This window comes from Magnolia sinica, chromosome 16 (assembly GCF_029962835.1).
Source record: "Magnolia sinica isolate HGM2019 chromosome 16, MsV1, whole genome shotgun sequence".
Classification (NCBI taxonomy): Eukaryota; Viridiplantae; Streptophyta; class Magnoliopsida; order Magnoliales; family Magnoliaceae; genus Magnolia; species Magnolia sinica.
Genome location: NC_080588.1, coordinates 49,110,356 through 49,132,315, shown reverse-complemented (window position 1 = coordinate 49,132,315; position 21,960 = coordinate 49,110,356). Strand labels below are relative to the sequence as shown.

The window sequence follows — 21,960 nt, the reverse complement described above, 5'->3', positions numbered from 1 at the left end:
TATGGTGTGGTCTACTTGGGCCTCCAATATACCTTAAATTTAGTGTCATAAACTAAAATAATTTATTAAAATTATGTATCAGAATGGATTAACGAAATACATCATGCTAGGCCCCACAGAGCCCTTGAACGGAACGTTTACGTCCGTCCGTGAGAAGACCCCGAAATTTGGGCACCCGCTCAAAACAGAGCCGCGCCCAAAGATGGGTATTTCACACACACACACACACACACTCTCTCTCTCTCTCTCTCTCTCTCTCTCTCTCTCTCCATTTGAAACCATGTATCGATCCAATGGGACTCATTGTGGATGGGCGATATAAAAAACATCTACAAAATCTCTCTCCAATGCATCAGCCGTGAACGCCCTCTTCTCTGTCTCTCTCTCTCTCCATTGCAGCAGCCGTGAATCTTCTGCCCGAAGAAACACACACTGTGAAGCTCCTCTCCATAGGTTTAATATCTTTTTCTATTTGTATCTCTTTTCCTGTCTTTCAGATTTGATATACACTAACTATTTGATGAAATGGCATGCTATTTGTTTGTTGAAATGGCATGCTATCTATTTGTTGAAATGGCATGCTATCTGTTTGTTGAAATGGCATGCCATCTATTTGTTGAAATGACATTCATGCTAGGGGATATATTTTTTTTGACAAAACACCATAGATATGTATAACATTATTGCCACAAATTGTCAAAACTTAATGGTATTTCTACACCCCCTCCAATGTGAAACTGAAAAATTACTCTATGGACTCGGAATTTCTAAGACATGTTTCATCGACATGGTTGCATCAGTTAAAATTACTAAAAAAAAAATCCATGCAACTTGGTTTTCATGTCCAGGAGGAAAAAAAAACCTGATCATCATGATTAGGAAATAAAAGGGAAAAATAAAAATAAAAGTGAAAATGGGTACAGGGTTGTATGCACCCCATGTACATCCCCCAGCAACAAGGCAAAAGAAACCGAATCCACCAACACCTGCGGATTGACTCAACTTGGCCATGGCAGGAAAGTAGGAATACAGCTGATTGCAATCAAATCAGCACTTGTTTTGCAACTCCAACAATTCCTCAACTTCATCATGTAAATGTGCTGATGATGACCTGATCAAATTAAGGCCCACTCACATGAGGTGCATCACACCTTGATGGGCTCGTACTTTTCACCATAACGCCGCCTTTCTGCTTTTGGAACTGAATATAGCGCAACGTGCTAGCAAAGAAAGCATTCACAGATGGGTCTGGCATTGTGTTATCGCTTTGCATCTCGGTTGTGATCCGTTCAATCAAGACTTGGATTACTGAGCCTGTAATCTGAGGATTCCCTTTCTCAAAAAAATAAAGGTACTTGTTCAATATTTCTACAAATAGTGTGATCGGCCCACCAGTACCCCGCGTTACGTTGGCCATCTGTTGGGCTGCATTCGCGATCCTTAGTGCATGCTTTAAGCAAAGTAGGACCCTTTCTCCATCCTTGATGCCGTCCTGATCATCAACCTAGAAGAGATGTGAACATGTGTAAACTGCTCTGCACTGATCAGGCTTCTTTAAAAGCTTTGCAGAGTACCCTGTGGCGTTATGTGTAAGTGTATCTCTGTTCTCAACACCAAATATATTCATCCTCTGAAGAGTCCCTATTATTAGATGTATGGCAGTCACCTGAGCTTTTAAATCTGCAATTTCTTATTCATATAGTATAAAAGCTTGTGTGAAGAACTCATATGCTACAGGCTCGAGATCACAATCATTGGCAGCCTCAGCACACTGCAAGTACAATCTTAGTGCTAGTTCTGGTGATGGAACAGATGACAAGGCCTCAATAGTTTGATTCAAAAGCTGAAAAATCTTCTTTGGTGTCACAGGAACCACTTCCCCAGCAACATCTCCATCCTGTCCTTACAATCGTCTGACTAACTTAAGAGCTGAAAATATTAGGGGAGGAACGGTGGAAGGAAGACATGTCAAAATGGCATGTATGTCCAACATATGAGCCTGGTGCCAGGTCTGGCACTACATATACATGAACATGCCTTGTACCTAAATCCAGGATGGTCCTTTCATTGGGTGGGCCAATGTTGGGCATAACCTGTTGGTTATTTTCTTTCTTAACTGTTGTTTTCTTCATATGAATGTGGCCCACCTGATGAATGGCTTCCATTGACTCACGTGCCACCACGCATCTTCATGGCTAAACCAACCTAACGATTGGACCTGATGTAACCCATGAGTTTCATATTGGCATGTTCACTGCTACTCACCATTGTAGTCTCTTAATTAGGATTAAGTCTAATCCTGTTTTGATTGCCCCTCTCTCTCAAAAAAATCACTTTTGACTAGATGATTTAACTATCCAATTAATGGCTAAGGAAATTGATGGTTGATATTGTTCATACCACAAACAGTCCATTAATCTAGACATTCCATGATGTGGGTCCTGAGCTTGATTGTCCATTCATTTTTCCATATCATCACGGGTCAGGAGCCCAAAAATGAATGGGCGTTCAATAATCATTGTTTCAACTTATGTAATCAACATAAGATTTGGATCTTCCTTTTTTTGGTCTCATGCCCTAACATGATGTAGAAAAATGGATGAATGGCATGGATGAAACACATACATCATGCGGTGACCTACACAGCACCGTTAGTAGGCAATCCAGGTCCCTCGTGATATGCCTATGAAAAGTTAAAGCTATTCAAAGACTAAACTCTAATGATAGTTATAGATGCATGTGTTTAGAATTAGATCCGTGAATGGGTTATACACACACACACACACACACATATACATATACATATATATACATTGGTAAGGTGCAGGTTCAAAATGAACCCCTTGGTTAATCAGGATCCGACTATAATAAATAGGGAGTGGATGACACTAAGTTTTTCGAACCCTCATTTTATTTCTGGAATCAGAAGCTTTTTGAAGTTTGCACGAGAACACCTTCCTGGTAGAGAAACCATTCTTTGTCCATGCGCCACTTGCAGATGTTTACGATTACCAGTTTCTTATGATGATTTGGAAATACATCTAATGAAAATGGATTCAAGCCAAGCTATAAGGTTTGGGACATGCATGGTGAGCATGTATCACCTAAGCGTATTGAATATGCATCAAGTTCTCAACAGTACCACAATGTCCTGAACTTAAATGAGGTTCACAACGTGATTGTTTAAGAACTTGGTGGTAATAACCTAGATGAAGTTGTACAGGATGAACCGAATGTGACCCCTGTAGTCAAAGGCGTCTTTGGGGAAAATGAAACTGATGAGTTTGAAGAAAATCTACGAGACGCAATGACTAAGCTATACCCAGGGGCCCAAGATTTCACCGTGCTGACTTTTATTGTACAACTTTTCAAATTAAAGGTGAACCATGGATGGAGCGAAAAAAGCTTTATAGAGCTCCTTCAACTACTAAAGAAGGTGTTACCTTCCAATAACAAGGCCCCTACTAAAACCTACCAAGCGAAGAAGATCATTACAAAGTTGGGTCTTGATTATGTAAAGATCCATGCTTGTCTAAATGACTGTATCTTGTACTGGAAAGAGAACGAGATGAAAATCAGTTGTCCAACTTGTAAAGCTCCTAGGTTCAAGATAGATATGGATGTTGAGAAAAAATAATCTTGAGTACCTGTCAAGGTGTTAAGGTATTTTCCATTAACACTAAGGCTATAAAGAATGTTTAGTGTGTCATGGTTAGTGAAAGAAATGTCTTGGCACTCAACCAGAAAATTACAACATGAAAAGATGGAGCATCCGACTGATTCTATTGCATGGAAGAATCTCGATGAGAACTATATGGGATTTTGCAGCTGAGCCTCGCAATGTTCGATTGGGCCTGGCTACAGATGGGTTTAACCTATTCGGTGCTTTGACTACAGCTTATAGTTCATGGCCCATTATGTGTGTGACATACAACCTTCCACCATCAAAGCTTTGCATGAAACCTCAGTTTACTATGTTGACTTTGCTCATTGAGGGACCACAACAACCAGGAAAGGATATTGATGTTTAATTATGGCCATTGATTGATGAATTGCAGGACTTATGGCATAAGGGGTCATGACACTCGATGCATACCATGAAAACAAATTCAAGATGTGTGCTGTTTTGGTCTGGACAATCCATGACTTTTCAGCATATGGTAATGTTTCTGGTTGTAGGACCAAGGGTAAATATGGTTGTCCTATATGTGGTCCCAACACAGATTCCTTGTGACTCCAACATAGAAAGAAACATATTTATATGGGATACAGACGATGGTTGCTAATGTTAGACCAGGCAATGAAGGACACAAGTGCTGACACATTTAATAAGAAGGTGGAGATACGATGACAACCCATTCGTCTGGACGAGATTGCAGTTGAAAGACAGACTGCGAACCTGAATATGCAATGGGGGAAGACTGAGAAGAGGAATATGAGGGGTATTGATGGAGGCCAACAAGAGCTAACAGGTGATGTTGAATCACTGTGGTTCTTCAAATGGTCTATATTATTTAATTTGGAGTATTGGAAAGATATTTCAGTGCGTCACAACCTTGATGTTATGCATGTCGAGAAAAATATATGTGAAATCCTTATCGCCTTGTTGTTAAACACACCTGGCAAGACCAAGAATGATGCTAATACGTGCAGCAACCTAAAACGGTTGGGAATAAAGAAGCGTCTATTGCTAAAAAAGAGCAATGACAAGATGATTCAGAAACAAGGTCCTTTTTGTTTAAGAAAAGAAGAGAAAAATCTTTTCATCCAAACTTTGCATGACCTGCATGTTCTAATGGTTTTAGTGTGAATTGGAAGACCATCATAAAGGGAGATTGCGTGGATTTAAAGGGAATGAAGTCTCATTCTTACCATGTGTTGATGCAAAATTTGCTCCCAGTTCTCATCTAGCATGCATTTAGGGATAGGAAGGTCATTCATCCTATAATTATAAACTTTTGTACCTTCTTTATGCCTTGTGCTCGACAACAGTAGACCTTCAAATGCCCCTCACTCTTGAGAGGGGTATGGCTAGGACGTTATGTCAGCTTGAGATTATATGCCCTGCATCTATATTTTTCGTGATGATGCATCTGTCGATCCACTTAGCTTATGAGGCTCACATATGTGGTCCTGTATACTATCGATGGATGTATCCATTCAGGTACGCTATGAGTTTAGTAAGAATAATCCGGCTTTTTAAAATGAGGAGGGAGAATGGGCATCAAGGGGAGTTGTGTACTTTTTATTCATTTTCTAAGAGGGATTTTTAAAATGCTTGATGGTTAATTTCAATAGTTTTCCAATTTCTTCTAATATCATTTGAGGACCTCAAAGACCCTACTAACTTGAGATTTTTTTATGCAGGCTGATGTATTTTTATCCCCACAGATCAATGTTGCCACTAGAAGGTTCAATATTGAAATGGTAAAGTTTTTAAATATTTATTTTATCTTTATTTTTTTCCTATTCTTCATAAATAATTTGATGTCTTAGCCTCCTGTCATTACCAGCTAGTCTTGTCACTATTTGTACATATGTCATCTCATGAATCTTACTTTTTGTGATTTTCTTACCCCTGTAGTGATTATCAGAAGCAGTGGGCCATCATTGAAAGATTACCCTTGTAGTGAGTCTAATCAAGGTATGGATAATATATGGTTTTAGTTCATGGTAAATGGTACCTTTTATTGTGGATCACCCCTGAACCAAAGACCTGGTTCCTTTTATTGTTGTAAGTTCCTAATTAGTTTGTTTCTGTATTTGTGTCAGAGCTATCCGAATGTTGAGTGAGGGTCCCTAGAAGGTGAGAACCGCTGTTATGACCATGATGAAGTTGTCCATTTCGTATGGACAACAGTATGAGTGGCTTGACCATTTGGACAGGCCCGTGTTTATGTATTATCTCAAAATTGATGAAGCAGATCTAGATGTGCATCGGAGCTATCCGGATATTGAGTGGGGGTTCCTGAAAGGTGAGAACCGCTGATATTTATTTTTTCCCTTCATCACTATCTGTGTGATCTTATGAACAGGTTGGATGATAAATAAACATCACTACAGGCCCTAGAAAGGTTTCAATGATGGAAATCATTATACCCACTGTTTTTTGTGGTATGGTCCACCTGAGTTTAGATATGATTCAATTTTGGTTTCAACCCCATAAATGATCTGGAAAAGTAGATGGATGGTGTAGATAAACTACATATATTTATAGTGGGTACAATGATTTCCTAACCCTAAACCAAAACTTGAAAACCTAAATCTAAACCTGAACCCGAACCCGAATTCCTAAACCTAAACCTATAACCTATAAACTAAACCTAAACCTATAACCTATAACTTATAACCATAAACCCTAAACCCCAAACCTAAACCCGAACCCGAACCCTAACCCCAATTCCTAAACCTATAACCTATAACCTAAACCTAAACCTATAACCTAAACCTATAACCTATAACCTCAATCTAAACCTATAACCTAAACCTAAACCTAAACCTATAACCTATAACCTACACCTAAATCTAAACCTATAACCATATCCTAAACCTAAACCTATAACCTATAAACTAAACCTATAACCTATAACCTTAACCTAAACCTAAACCTAAACCTATAACCTATAACCTATAACCTGAACCTAAACCTAAACCTATTCTCAAATCCCTAAACCTAAACCTAAACCTAAACCTAAACCTATAACCTAAACCTATAACCTATAACCTAAACCTAAACCTATAACTTATAACCTATAACCTAAACCTATAACCTAGAACCTATAACATAAACCTATAACCTATAACCTCAATCTAAACCTATAACCTATAACCTAAACCTAAACCTAAACCTAAACCCAAACCTATAACCTATAACCTACCTATAACCTACACCTAAACCTAAACCTGTAACCTTAACCTAAACCTAAACCTATAAATTTTAAACAAATAAATTTTAACACTCTCTAAATGTAGGCGACCGTAATAGAAGTTGTAATTTGAATTCCCTAAATGTCCCTTTAGTTAGAAATAACATTTCACATAAATTTCAGCAATTAGAACTAATTAGAGATGAAGTTGGTATAGTTTCTGTTTGAACTAGTGAATATCCGATTCAAGTGTCATTTAATGTTTATTAAGCCACTGAAATTCGATTGTTGAATGTTGCTGTATTGCTTTGTGTTTGTTTCAATTCCGTTCTTTTTATTTGAATTTCTGTTGTGATTTTGATTTTGATTTTGATTGTGATTGTTCTGGTGATGTTCTTAGTTACTGTGTATACGGAGTGATCAGTGCAATGAATTGTACATGTGGGTCCCACCATTTGGCAATCTAACTGACCTATTCATGTGGTGGGCCATGTTGTCGATGGGAAATGTGATAAAAGTTTCACCCATTAGATTATTCTAATTGTTTGATTGGGCCACATTTGATGTGAACTATAGCTTACCTCATGTGGGGAAATTTGGGCATGGCCCATCTCATAATGTGGCCCACCATTTAAACCATTGGCTCAATGAATGGTGGCCGCACTCGTAAGAATACTGGATTTAACAAAAATGATGCCATTACTTCCTAATATCATCTGTACTGATTGAGGGTTTGTATATTAATTTGCTTTTGTGTTGTTTTGTTATTTTGATCATTAAATTTTGTTATCTGTTTTCTAAATTGGGTTCCTGTTTTTCGTAGTATTCATTTCAAAACTTTTAGTTTATTATTTTTGTAGAATACAATTGCTTGGAGATTTAGTTTCATTGCTCCTCTCACTGTATTTTGATTTCTTCATATATAATTTTACACAAACCAATAGTCCATCAAACCACATTACTCATGTTGGATTTTGCCATAGTTTAGAAGATTAGCAGGTACATTTTTGATTTCTTCCTATATAAGTGTTTTTTTTTTTTTTTTGTCTTTCTTTCTTTTGAGATGTGTACAAAGGCATGCTTATTTGATTGTATCTACAAATGCTGTTTTGTACAGGCTGACAAGCTAAAGAAGTCACTGGAGGATGAAATTCATTTTCTTAAGGGAAGGGTTTCAGAACTTGAAAGTGATCTTGTGTCAAAGTGCATAGAAGTTACATCTACAGTTTCAGGGAAGAAAGAAGCTCTATTTTCTGTATTTGCTGAAATTGACCGTTTGAAGGAAGAAAATTCTGTAAAAACGTGAGCATTATTGCATTATATGGAGGTTGTCTACTATGTTGGAGTGTATTTGTTTCTTGCACATGAGGGCACGCCTTAGTTGTAATTCTTATAATAGGTTGAGCAAAGTGAAGTATGAGGGCACGCCTTAGTTGTAATTCTTATAATAGGTTGAGCAAAGTGAAGTATTATTTATTTAGAAATGTGAATGTAGGATGCATTGTATGATTTGATTGCTATTTGTAATAAATGCATCATTTTATCTCCTGATGCATTTTATGTACTATTCTTATCAACATTAAGCTTAGATGAGTTATCAATCACAGCAGGTTCTTGCAATGGAAATAGGCATCATTATTACAATTTTTTTTAAAAATAGCTACGAATTTTGGCCCTAGCTATTGTTCTGAAAACCGTAGCTATTGCTAATTACAACATATTGCTACGGATTTTATTCCACTTTAAGCTATTGATATTATCCATAGCCGTAGGTACATTTCGCTACAAAAATTATAGCTACTGCTTTTTTCCGTAGCTAGTGATATCGACTGCTACGGATCTAATCTATAGCCGTAGGTATATTTCACTACAGAAAGTATAGTTATGGCCTTTATCCGAAGCTAGTGATATCTATTGCTATAGATTTAATCTGTAGGTGTAGCTACATTTCACTACAGAAATTATAGCTACGGCTTTTGTTTGTAGCTACTGATATCTATTGCTACGGATATAATCCACAGCAATTGATTTTTTAACCTTTAGCTACCCCACCAATAGCGACAGACGTGCTACAAACTAGATCCGTAGCAAAAGGTCTTTAGCTACGGTTTTTGGCCGTAGCCTTTGCCCATTTTTCTTGTAGTGGTCCCTCTAGGATCTACAACACATACATCAAAACGGGTCCTACTAGGATCCAAAGGTCAAGATCTACTCTAGAAACACCCACCATTTTCGTTCTTCTTGGTCCGATGAAATCCCTAGCCCCTCAGCTTTGACTTTGATAGAGGATGATAGACATTGGACGGTTGGATGGTGGAGATGGGCCTCACCTAGCTTCTCTCCCATAGATGTCCACCTCTCTCATGGTTGCTTGGGAGATGGAGTTTGAAATGAGAGAGAGATGAGAGAGAAAGAGGTGATGTAAGAGGTTGATGGGTGAAAAGGTGAGTGGTGGGAGTGTACTTGACATGTAAGGGATGTGTAAGAGAGAGAGTTGACTTTAGGGATGGGTGTTGTACTTGATATGTGAGGTGATTGATGGGATATTTCTCTTGGGTTTTGCAAAGCGCGGCGTTTTCTTCGAACTGAACGCGGGCCCACATCTCCTGGCCCGAGTATCGCATCGGAGCGCGAGACGGGCATCGGAACCGCGGTGATGGCATGATCGCTAGCGTACAAGTCTCGAGTTGAGCTAACTCTGGAATACAGGACATGACTCAAGGTTGCGTGCAAATGCTGATTACAGGTCGTAGGTCACCGGAATTCGACTGAGAGGACCGCGGAAGCTTAAGGAATGGTACGGTCTAAGATATGTGCCTTATAGGACTAATTAGGCCAAAATTTGCCCATGGACGGCCCTACCAGGGGGGCTACCCATATGAGTTCTAAAATTTGCTGGCCGATCCAGAAAGGGGGTAGTTTAATAGTAAATTAATTTAAAGTAAAAGTCAACCTACCTCTAGTTGTGAGAGAAATAGACATGCATAATGATAAAACACAACCATAATCAGCACAAGGAATCATGTGTTGACAACCTCATGTGTAGGTTCATGATGTAATAATAATCTCGATAAGACTGAGGTCGAATTTACAGGGACTGAAACTTGTACGTTTCTGAAATTAACTAGAAGTAGAACCAGAAAAAGATGTGAAACTAATTCTGTAGTATTTAATAGAGTAATTGCAATTAGAGTAATTAAAACTAAGAATTTAAAGATAGGAACTAGGGTGCCAAGGATCCACTTGTAGTGATCAGGGAGCCCTCTTGCTTGATTCAAGTAACACAATTAGAACTGGAGTCCTATCCTATCCAATTGAAAAATATATCAATAAAACTAAATCTGAATTTCCATTGACCTAATTCTCAATGAAAGAGAATTATGATAATTGGTAGGGATTTCATCACCAAACTATACCCAAGATATAATGGCAAACAACAAGATTTACTAATCCCATAATCTCAAAGCAGGAGAATTGTGAAGATTAGAAAGGATTCCATCACCCTACCATGCCCAATGGACGATGGTGAATAACAGGACTTACTAATTTCACAATCTCAAATCAGGAAAAGAAGATACTCGAAGCTATTACAGATCTACTGTAATTCGAGTCACAATAAACTATTAAAAACTGAAAGTATTCCTTAAATATCAAATTAAAATCCATGGAGTTCAATATAAATATGAATCAAAGTAATAGAAACATCCTATCATGCTATAAGCTTCACCTCTTAGCCCTAGGTAAGAGGAGGTTTAGTAAACCATAGACCTGATTGGACCAAAGTCTCTTAAGAAAAATATGAAAACAACTAAGGAAGAAGAAAAAAAACTCTTGGCAACGGCTTCTCCGCCATTTTGCTCCACTCTTTAAAACCTAGAAGATACCTAGGAACATCCTAGGAGTCTTATTTATAGTTATGGAACTTCAACTTTCACACCTAGTTGGAAAACTCTAGAAACCGCCTCAAATTTACACAGTTTACTAAAATAGACTTCACTTTGTGTAAATTTTCAAAATAGACCTCACTCTGCGTAATTTTACAAAATGACCCAAAGTTTCAGAATATACTTTTTAAGGATGATTTCAGGATTCCTTTACTTCACTTCAATTCTTTGATTCTCTTCATTTCTCACTTGGTTTTCTAGAATCTTTGGCATGTGAATTCTTCAATCTTGGTCTCCTAAGATTCATCCATTGCCTTCGTGATTCTTGAGCATCAAATGTATGCTTTTAGCACCCTTCTCAATCCAAGCTCTTAAATTCACCCTTTAACACAAACATGAGTAAAATAAAACATTAAGCATTATCATGTTTATAAAACCAAAATATAAATGGAGAATAATATGCAATATTTGACCCTCAACATCATGGGTTTACAATATTCAATGTAATTCTAGATAACATGCACACAAATCCTAAGTCACTTAAAATCAGAGGAGAATTGAGCATAAGGACTGATTTTAAAGAAAATTAAGCATGCATGGGGTGATTTTAATAGTTAATCTACACAATTCATGCTTATGGGGGACATGCAGCAGGATTCTTCCTATGGAATTCAAAATTTTAGGGATATCATGCTTATGATTCCATAATTGACAGAAAAATCAGACAATGCAAACATCGGGGTGGTTGGGGACTAACATTTCTTTCCTATTTAGAAATTATCCAAAACCAAACTTCAATTTTACAATTGTATTCCATGCAAGTAACATGCAAAGCAAATTAGCAAACACAATCACTAAAATTTGTTCTAGGTTTGATAAATGGCCACCTAAGGGTAATGGTCCACTTAGGTGAGAGTGAGGGAGAGAGGGTTTAAGGTTTATATAACCTGCATTTTTGTTCTAATGGCCTGGGGTGACAAGTCTTATTACATATGACCTTGTGGGACTTATTGACTCTCTTTGGGGCTGTCTCAGTGGCCCCCTGGTCCATCCATGACATGGGATAGGTGTCCCATGATCTGATGAGGGGCTGTCCAAAATTTGGTGGCAAATGGATGAGTCAATTGATCGCAAGGGTCCGATTTTGCGATCAACGGTCACTTTGTTTCGATCAAGGGTCTGGTTCGGTGGACGAGGGTAGAGAAGTATCTCTGATCTATAGTGTGAGTTTGAATGAAATCTAACAGTTGGAATGTCGTAAATTGTTGTCCTAAGTGCTAGGGCTAATTGCTTTAAATTTCAGATTTTTAGGCTATTGATTTGGAGAGTTGCGTCTCACAAGTGCCGGCTGGACGGTGTAAATTGTCCATTTTGAAGGGGTCGTTCGAGTCCATTGTCTGTGATGGACTACAAGGCTAGTGAGGTCCACAACTTCCCATGGTTTCGAATTTATTGGCCCCTTTTGGGGTGTTGTACAGCCTATATAGACTGTCGCCAAGTATTATTCGGTAGATCGACTCTACGCCCACGCTTGACCCGACATGTTTAGACTTGTTCGTGTTAGCAGCTTAATTTGTTCTAATTTATTAGTGGTGGGCCCCGCACGTGCGACCATCTAGTGCGGTCCTATGAAAATCTACTAGTGGACGCCTCATGACACCGCTCTGATTGGCCTAGGTGTTACAAACTATCTCTAGGAAAAACTCTTATTTGAATGTTTTTCCAAACATGCTTATTTCACATAAGAGCTTTTTTAGTTTTGAAAACTTAGTTTTACGAAATGAGCTTATTTAAAACAAGAGGTAGAATAAAAATAACTTATTCGAATAACTCTTATTTGAAAAGCTCTTATTAAATTAGAGTAAAAATGCCAAGCAAGCCCTTAGTGTCCCATGATCATGATACTATTTTTTCTAGACTTGAGATAGTAAGCTTGATTTAATGAATGCTTTGGATTGCATTTTCCATGGACCGATCTTGAAAATTTAAGAAAGCACTTGGGTTTAGTGCAAGATTCATCAAGACTATAAAGTTTTACAATCCTTTTAAAACTAACTTTATAATTCTTTATAACTACTTAGATTAAGCCCTGAGTAACGTCAAGCGAAACCACTTCCCACCGTTTGTTCACGATGAAAATTTGATAGCCGTTAGGATCATTCTGGTATAAGGTTGTACAAACTTCGGGGGCTGATAATCAAGAATGGACCATACATTTGATGAATGGTCTAAAATACATCATATGTGTTCACCCATCAAAAAAATCACTCATTAAAAAGAGGTTAAAAAAACTCGACTAATGAATGCGTTGAATTTCGCACACGACACACACATGGGCCATTGCATACTATGCCCAAACCCACCTAAAGGGGTTAAACCCCCCTTATACACACACACACACACGCACACACACACACACACACCCACACATAAAGTGAGAGCTAGATGTTCAACCCTCCCATGTGAAAGAGAAGGAGAGACAGAAAGAAGGGTGGTTTTTAAATCCCTTCAAAAGTATTTTTTATGTTATTCTTTCCCATTATCCTCCGTTGATCTTAAGGTAGGTCAGCCCAATTTAATTAAAGTAGATTTTTTTTTTTTAGTTTTTTATTTTCTAAATTGGCCGATTGAAGTTCTAGTTTTGATCCACCCATACATGTGAAATATGAACAATCTAAAATCTAATATATTCTTATTTTATCTCATTTGGATTAGCCCTATAGTGATATATAATCTGAGGTGTGAGATTCTTTCAAGCTTACACCAATGTAAGTTGAATTTATATGTAACTTCTTTTATTTTTTCCATAAAATTTTGTATAGTTTGATTTATTTTGTGATTTCTATGCTAGTAAGTTATTAAACTATTATGATTTGTTTATCCATGTGAGAATTATGTTTAAGATATGATTTTAATCATGCTTGATATATTTTATGGGTTTGATCACAAAATTATGTCTTAAATTGCGAAACTACACATGTTTGAGATCCGAGCGGCATAGAGTTTGTGCATCTAATGGACCAGATGTTATATCAGTAAATCTTATGCTTTTATTAATATCAATTTGATATAAAATTCATATTTTAAACTTTAGAACAACGGGGCCCACTTTTGGTGTATTTTGGACCTACTAGGTGATCCATTTGACCTGAAATTGCACTGTTGTGCTTATTGATACACTTTAAAGTATCTAGACTATTTTTAACCTTATTAAGGTTTATTTTATTGTAATTCCATATTGACTAATATATAAAAACACCATCGGAATTTATTTTTTTTAATAAATTCACAAAGAGTGATAAATACAAGACTTGCTATTTGTCGATTTTGATAGCGACGCGGGTTTCCACTCTGTATTGAGTTAATTTTTTTCTTTTCTTTTCTTTTATTGAGTTTGTATATTGCTACTTTTTTTTTCCTTTATTGGGTTAGCCTTGTATTACTTTTCTTATTTTACGGCTTGGGCATGTGTCTGAAAGTTTTAAAATTCTTATGGTTCGATTTAATTCTCTATTGCTGCAAGCAGTGTGTTGAATGACATACAACTAGTGACATGTATATATATCATGTACACATAAATCCTTGAATTTGGTTAGTTACCATTTTGGTCACCACGTACCTTAAATTTGGTTAGTGGTGCATACATCGATGTATAGAATTTCTTTAAGCATGGTACATAACTTCTCGGGAATAGATGTTGCAATTAATCAATTCATGAAAAAATCGTGCACATAATTTCTTTCAATCCATGAGTTGTGTCATCTTAAAATGTTCATATAAATTCACGACAGGCATATATTTATATATATTGGTTGTGCGTACCAATACCATTCATAATGGTAGAATACGAGAGGTATCAGAACCTTTATATTATCTTATTGTGGTGAATTAGTTGAATTATTGTTAATCTTAAAGGATTACTATCACTACGAGTAGGGCGTTGACTCTCTATATAAGGGGTTATATATTGAGTACATTATCTAATACCGTGGAATTCAGATCATGTACGATGTACACGGGAGTCGATTTTCAAGGCGTTATAATGTCAAAGGTGAATGTGGTTGGAATCGAACCGAATGCCTGTGGCCCTAAGCATCAAAATAAACTGAGGGACTGAAGTCTATATGGTTAAGTCGTTTATCTAGCCATTGATTGTAAAAGATCAGGAGATTTGTAAAGGGGAGGGTTAGTCCTTTTTATGAGTTATTTTTGCCTTCCAGATGAAAGCACTTTCAATTAAGTGCGTGATAGCAATCATAGTTCAATAATAATGCAATAAAGATAAAAAGTAAAACAAACTTAAAGTGAAAAGTATTTTATTAATATTTTACTATAGGGATATTTACAATAAACTGAAAAAGAAAATCACTATGGTCTATTCGTTGCTCGGCAGGGAACTGGGCTTCATAAAGAGATGAACATGATGTTGAATGATTGTATGTTCATTACTGACGAGAAATTGGGCTTCAAGACAATTATTTAGTGTGTGATGATCATCTATTCGTTGCTCATGGGAATCAAGTTTCATAGTAAGACGACCGATGGAGGGCAGATCTTCGAAAGTATGTTAAAAACTTAGTTGAGAGACCAAAAATGTAGTGAGAAATCTAGTAGGGTAGCAATTTATTTAAAATCCTAGAGAGTGCTAGGCTTGTGGTGAAATGGTCGTGATTCAACTATCTGTCATTCGCTTCAGTCGAGAGACATAGGCTTCGTAGTGAGTTAGCACGCGGTAGGAAAGCTCCATAGCCTTATGTTCGAGATTGAGTAATTTTTCTAGCAATCCAGTGGTGTGTTCATGATTGTAGGGTTAATGGATAAGTAATCTAATTAGTCTATACTTTCTACAGTATTGCGCTAAGTAGTAGTAGATGAGTTATAACAAAACTAAACTAAGGAGGTCCATGAGGAATGGTGGAAAAGTAGTGTTATGCTATACAGTAGAGTTGTGTTGGACTAACGTTGACCTAGAGCTCTTTGCTTTATTTATAAACATGTGAGAGGGTGGTGGCGTATAACCTTAGGGATCTCTTTCCATGATTTTCCTTCCAATCAATTGGTTGATTAACATATGTGGCTGATTACACTTTCTCTTCTTAGCAGTGCTCCACAATCTTTGCATAATCAATTAGCCATCAAATGAGCATAGCCAATTATATCTTGCCATGCACGATGAAAAGAATCATCGCTAACTAGTCATGAGATCATATGCACTCTCTTAAGATGTTATATGAAATATGGCCTTTCATGCTTTGCCACGTGTTGTCTGTATGATCTTCCTTATCTTCTGTCGATTGTATCAGCTGCAAGGATGTCGTAATGATCTTTCATATAATGGTGCTAGCATGTGTCAATTTTCTAGGCATCTGATTTAGTAATGTTAGATCGAGTATAAACATTGCCTCCCACATCCCTTCTTATTTGAAGAATATGAAGAGATGTCATGTGTTAGTGAGAGCATATCAAAGTTTTCCAAAGGAAAGAAGGGTAATGAATATTAGATCCCTTCTCGTGCTTAGATGGGTTAAAGATTGGACAATTGAAGTGGCTTTTATATCATGGGCCATCCACCAAAAGGTCCTATGATGGATTCCAGATTATTTGACTGCCATGCGCACATGATGCATTTATAGAATCTAGTTGGACTAAGCAATGGACCTCAAGCATGATTTATTGGAGTTATTTTTTTATTTTTTATTTTTGTTTTAGACGAAGAAAAAATCAATTCAAAAGGTGTTTCTTTTATAGACTTTTTAAACATTGTTACATCATGCTATAGGCTATTCCCGTGCATAGGATTGGAGTAACCAAAAAATGACAAAAAAATCACTAAATCCGACACATGCGGGGTGAATAGATTTGAAAGCCAGTTGGCCAATCGGCCAATGTGGGGATGCAAATCTGGCCCTAGTAAGCTGGAGTGAGTTCCTTTTCTTGGGTCTTTGATGAGCTTAGTTTTTCCAAGAAAAAAAATTATTTATTTTAAGATCATATCATTACTGTTCACACCTGTTTTGGCGTGTCCACCTGGACCAATGAAATATTGTCATGTGTTGGCACTATGTGCGAAATCCTACTTGTATCTTGAGGATATCTTTCATCCCATATCCTTTGGCCACACGTCACCTATCAAAAGCATAAAGGCTCAAAGTCGTATGCACACTCACAAACAAGATACTACGACAATGGACACGTGCCCTCACACAAGTGGCATGTGTGGTTGAAGCAAGGTGCTTGACAAGCCGATAAAGACCCTCTAAGATAGGAAGTTTATCGCAGCCCATTTACACATAGCAAGGCTATCTCACACAATTGTGCCAAAATGGGGAATTCCCCAGAGAAGATTGGTGTTTTCACGGCAACTACGAAGGATCGAGAAACTGATTCCTCCTAAACATAAAGGAACAAGGGATACGATGAGGAATCCTAGTCTGATTGGGATACGATTTGATCTCGTAACCTTCAAAGATCATATGCCAACAATGAAACCCAATATGATTGCCACATTCCAAGCTATATAAGGGATACATGATGGAGAGCTCGAGGGAACTAATCGAGCCATCACACAACATCTCACAACACAACATTATTTATCCTATTTTTAACTATAGTTCCTCCGCTTTTGTCTAGCCTTGCTGTAGAACGTCCGAAATTTAGGGTAGCTTAGATTGCTGTTGTCCAATACCATCACTGCAATATACCTTGGAGTAATGTAAATATCCATGTCCTACTATCGTTGGATCCTCAATTAACCGGGTCCTTGGAAAATCACACCTTGGTCCCATCTTACTGACCATCCACATCGATTATTTATCCATATAGGTGACGCATGTATTTATCTTTATTTTATTTTCTTTGCTTATTTTATTCCCTCGTTGATTGTACCAAACTCTATTATAAATTAATATAATCAATGATTCAGCTTTTAGTTTTTAATTCTTATCACTCATTACTGCATTATTAAGAAGCCTAAGACCTGTGATTACCGTTGAAAGAAAAGTCATAAGCTCAAGGCAGAAAGAGTCGGGTTAATTTGCACAAGTCTGATCTTACAACTGATTTGTCATTTGGGATTGTAAATATTTAATCAAACTCAAGTCGAGTACAACTTTAGTATGCCCACACTATCTTAATCCAATAAGTATGACTAAATAAGTGCAGTTCATTAATACACATAGCCTCATGTTTAATTGAATAACAACAGTTACATGAGACATGTCTCTCCAACTTCGTGTGCATCTTAACTATGTGTATTTGTGTTGAGGTGAGACAAGTACCCTTATTTTGACCCTTAAAACATAAATAAATAAATAAATAAATAAATTTTTTAAAAAAATCTTTCTAGTTTTCAGGTTTTTCATGACAAAAGATCTCCTCTTTTATAAATCTTTTATTTTTTATTTTTTATTTTTTTCCTGCTTGTGGAAAGGTATAGGGGTGGTTGGACATTGGATTTCATGAAGTGGCATATGCAAGCTACCGAAGCATACGCTGGATGATTGTATCATGGGATGCCACATTAAAAACATGTATTGGTTACTTACGGTGAATTATGATTAGAGACAAATTATCTTAAAGATAACAACAAATTTTTAGTCTGCTTCTAACAAGAAATCAATTATTAAATTTATTATTATCATAATATTTTTTCGTGCCATTTTCTCAAAGTAGACAAAACAGATAGTTGTTTTTAGCAAGAAAACATCATTTCTTTATCATGAAGCTGCGTGTTACGCGTTCCTCGTTGAGATTCAGTAGTAGAATGCTCCCCAGTGACTTGAAATAGAATTCATCGGTGCCTATACCCGTTTGATCTGGGGTCATGTTAGGTTGATCCAAGCTCTGAGATGGGCTTCTCCACAATTGGAAGATACCTGCCTATTTCAATACCTTACAACTTCAAATATTATTATTATTGTTATTTTTTAATTTGAACATGGACTGTCTAGTAGATTGTCTCACTTTGTGGGGCCATTGATCCGAAAGCCTGGGATTTTCCGATCTTTATTTTTAAAGCAACCACGTTTATTGTATTTAGTCAAATAAATAGTTTGGATCGTTGAATATTATTTTTGGGCCAATACAACCCTATCATTCATAGGTGATATTGAAACTTATCAGGAAATATATAACGTTTTTTTTTTTTTCTAGAGGATAAATCAAACTACGCGGATTAGCTAGGGAGGCCCTGATTCGGATTAGCTACTCACAGGTTGAGTAGCGAGAGTCACCGCTGAAGTTACGTCTCCATATTATGTGGGCTCCACCGTGATGTATGTGTTGCATCCATACCATCCATCCATTTGGAGAGATCATTTAAGAGAAAATGCCAAAGAATGAGGCAGATCCTAAGCTCGACTGGACCCCACCACAGAAAAAAGTGGGAATAGTAACGCTCACCGTTGAAACATTCCTAGGGTCCACCATGATATTTATTTGAGATCCAACCCGTTCATAGGTTAACGCAGAATTGAAAAAGGGAAAACAAAAACATCAGCTTGATCAAAAACTTCTGGGGCCCCTAGAAAATTTTAATGGTAGGCATTCAATCTCCAATATTGTCCACTCGAGATTTGGATCCAACTCATTCTTTGGATCATGCTCTAAAATTATTTATCCAAATTGATGGACGGTGTGAATACAACACATGCACTATGGTGTGACCCACGTAACATGGTGACGTCACTTCAGTAGAGTCTCGCTGCCCAACCTGTCGGCAGCTAATCCGCATTTCGGTGGCCCACACCGTCCTCAGTGATAAAGGGACGGGATTAGCTACGGACAGGTTGAGTAGCGAGACTAGCTATTCAAGTGACGTTGCCAAATTCTTTGGGCCACCCTATGATGTATCTTTTGTATCCATGCCGTTCATCTATTAGGAGACATCATTTAAGGAAAAGATTCAAGGAACGAGTGAAATCCAAAGTTCCAGTGGACTCATCACGTAAAAAAGTGGGAATAGTAATGTCCACCGTTAAAAACTTATAAAGGCTATAAAAGTTTTTGACCAAGCTGATATTTGTGTTTTCTCTTATTTCATGACTTTTTTAGCATTTGAATAGTCTCGATTTGTATATCATTAGCATAGTTTCAACGGTAGTAATCACTCTCCCCGCTGTTTTCTGTGGTGGAGTCTAGTACAGATTTTTCTCTGCCTAATTGTCTCTTTCAAAAATGATATCTCAAAATGGTTGAACTGGGTGGATACAACACATGCACCACTAGTGGGGTCCATAGAAATTTATGACGTCACTTCAGCGGCGAGTCTCGCTACTCAACCTGCCAGTAGCTACTCGGCATCCGTAATAATGTGGTGACGTGGTCGTATTTGATTGGTGAGGTGGTATGTGCCGTCAGAGATGGGACCGAGCCATTTATTGTTTTTGCCTGCGAAAGCCTTTATCAGGAAGCTCGTGAGATGGAAGCACGTGGGGTCCACTATGATGTTTGTGAGAAATCTACACCGTTGATCCGTTTTTTCGGATAATTTTAAATCGAGAAATTAACCACTGTAAGTGTAGCTTTTTACCATGTTACTTTTTAGAAAGTCCAAAACTTACCTTCCCAACCTAGACGTTGGACGCACGGACGAGCATTTGAGGACCCAAAATACCCCTGCCTTCCTTTCATAAGCAGATTTGCTAGTGTGCGAAGACGAGCGCTGACGCTCGCACGCGGCGGAAACGGATTGGCTACTCTCCCTGACACCAGGCTGGTAGTCGGTGCTATGTGGGCCCCCACCACGATGTATGTGTTTCATCCATGCTGTTCATCTATTTCTTTCTGATCATTTCACTGCATGAGTCTAAAAATAAGGTATATCCAAATCTCAACCGGACCATATTACAGGAAACTGTGTTGAATGAGGGTCGGCCATTAAAAACATTTTGGGGGCTATAAAAAGCTTTGGATCAAGCTGACCTTTGTTTTTTCTCTTCATGTGGGCTAATAGGACCTAATGAACAGATTGAATGTCAAACAAACAGTATGGTAGGCCTTAAAAGGATTTTAATGGTGGATATCCAATCACTACTATTTTCATGTGGTGTGATCCACTTGAGATTTATATCCCTCTCATTTTTGGGATCAAGCCATAACATGATCTGTAAAAATGGATAAAACACATACATCATGGTGAGGCTCATAGAGCACCGAACACCAGCCACGGTAGGGGAGTAGCCAATCCGTTTCCGATGCGGATTAGATACCGATGGGTTGACTAGCCGGCTACTAAAGTTATGTCTCCAAGTTCTGTAGGCCCCACTATGATATATATGTTATATTCACACCGCCCCTCTATTTTTAAATATCATTTTAGGGTATGGACCTAAGAATGAGGGAACCCCACCAAAGGAAACACGGGGGAGAGAGATTCCCGCTGTTGAAACTATCCTAAGACCCATTATAATATTTATTTGAAAGCTAACCTATTCAAAAGTTAAAAAAGACATGAAATAAGGGAAAACGCAAATATCAGCTTAATCTAAAACTTTGTGGCCTTTAGAAGTTTTTAATGGTGGGCATTATTGTCGCATTGTTTTCTGTGTTGGGGTCCACTAGATATTTGGATTTGACTCGTTTTTTAGATATTGGCTTAAAATGATCTCTCCAAATGGATGAAAGGTGTGGATACAAAACATACATCATGGTGGGCCCATGAGCGTCAGCGCTCATCCTCGCACTCCAGCCAATCCGCTTCCGAAAGGAAGGTAGGAGTATTTTGGTCCTCAAACGTTTGTCCGTACGTCTCACGTCTAGGTTGGAAAGGTAAGTTATGGGCTCTCCCGAAAAGGAAACAGGCTAAAAAGTTGTATCTACGGTGGTCAATTTCTCTTTAAAAACTTTAGACAAAATGTCAGATGGATCAAACACTAAGTCCCCGTGGAATGAAAACTGGGGAAAGAGTTTTTTACAGTTGAAACCTTCCAGGATCTACATGGTGTTTATATGCCATCTAAACCGTTTATAAGCTATTCCCACCGGTATGAAGTGAAAACGCCAAAAACTTAGCATGATATGAAACTTCGTAGCCATGCGAGTGTTTCAAACAGTGTTCACTGAATCCCCACTTTTTACTCTTGTGCGGTGCATTTGAGTTGTGGATGTAATTCATTTTTCGGCGTAGGTCCTAAAATTAGATCTCAAAACAGATGGACGGTGTGGATTGCACATAAACATCATGATGGCCCCCACCAAGAAATCCATGTACG

At 37.7% G+C, this 21,960-nt stretch overlaps 1 long non-coding RNA gene and 1 pseudogene across 1 annotated transcript; one reads left to right on the top strand and one right to left on the bottom strand.

The window, feature by feature from the left end:
- Positions 1 to 1,145: 1,145 nt before the first annotated feature.
- On the bottom strand, positions 1,146 to 1,993 carry LOC131228829 (vacuolar protein sorting-associated protein 35B-like; annotated as a pseudogene).
- Positions 1,994 to 7,799: 5,806 nt separating this feature from the next.
- On the top strand, positions 7,800 to 8,418 carry LOC131228554 (uncharacterized). The gene is made up of 2 exons (XR_009163003.1): positions 7,800 to 8,265; positions 8,318 to 8,418. It is a non-coding gene; the product is annotated as an uncharacterized LOC131228554 (long non-coding RNA).
- The last annotated feature ends 13,542 nt before the right edge of the window (positions 8,419 to 21,960 follow it).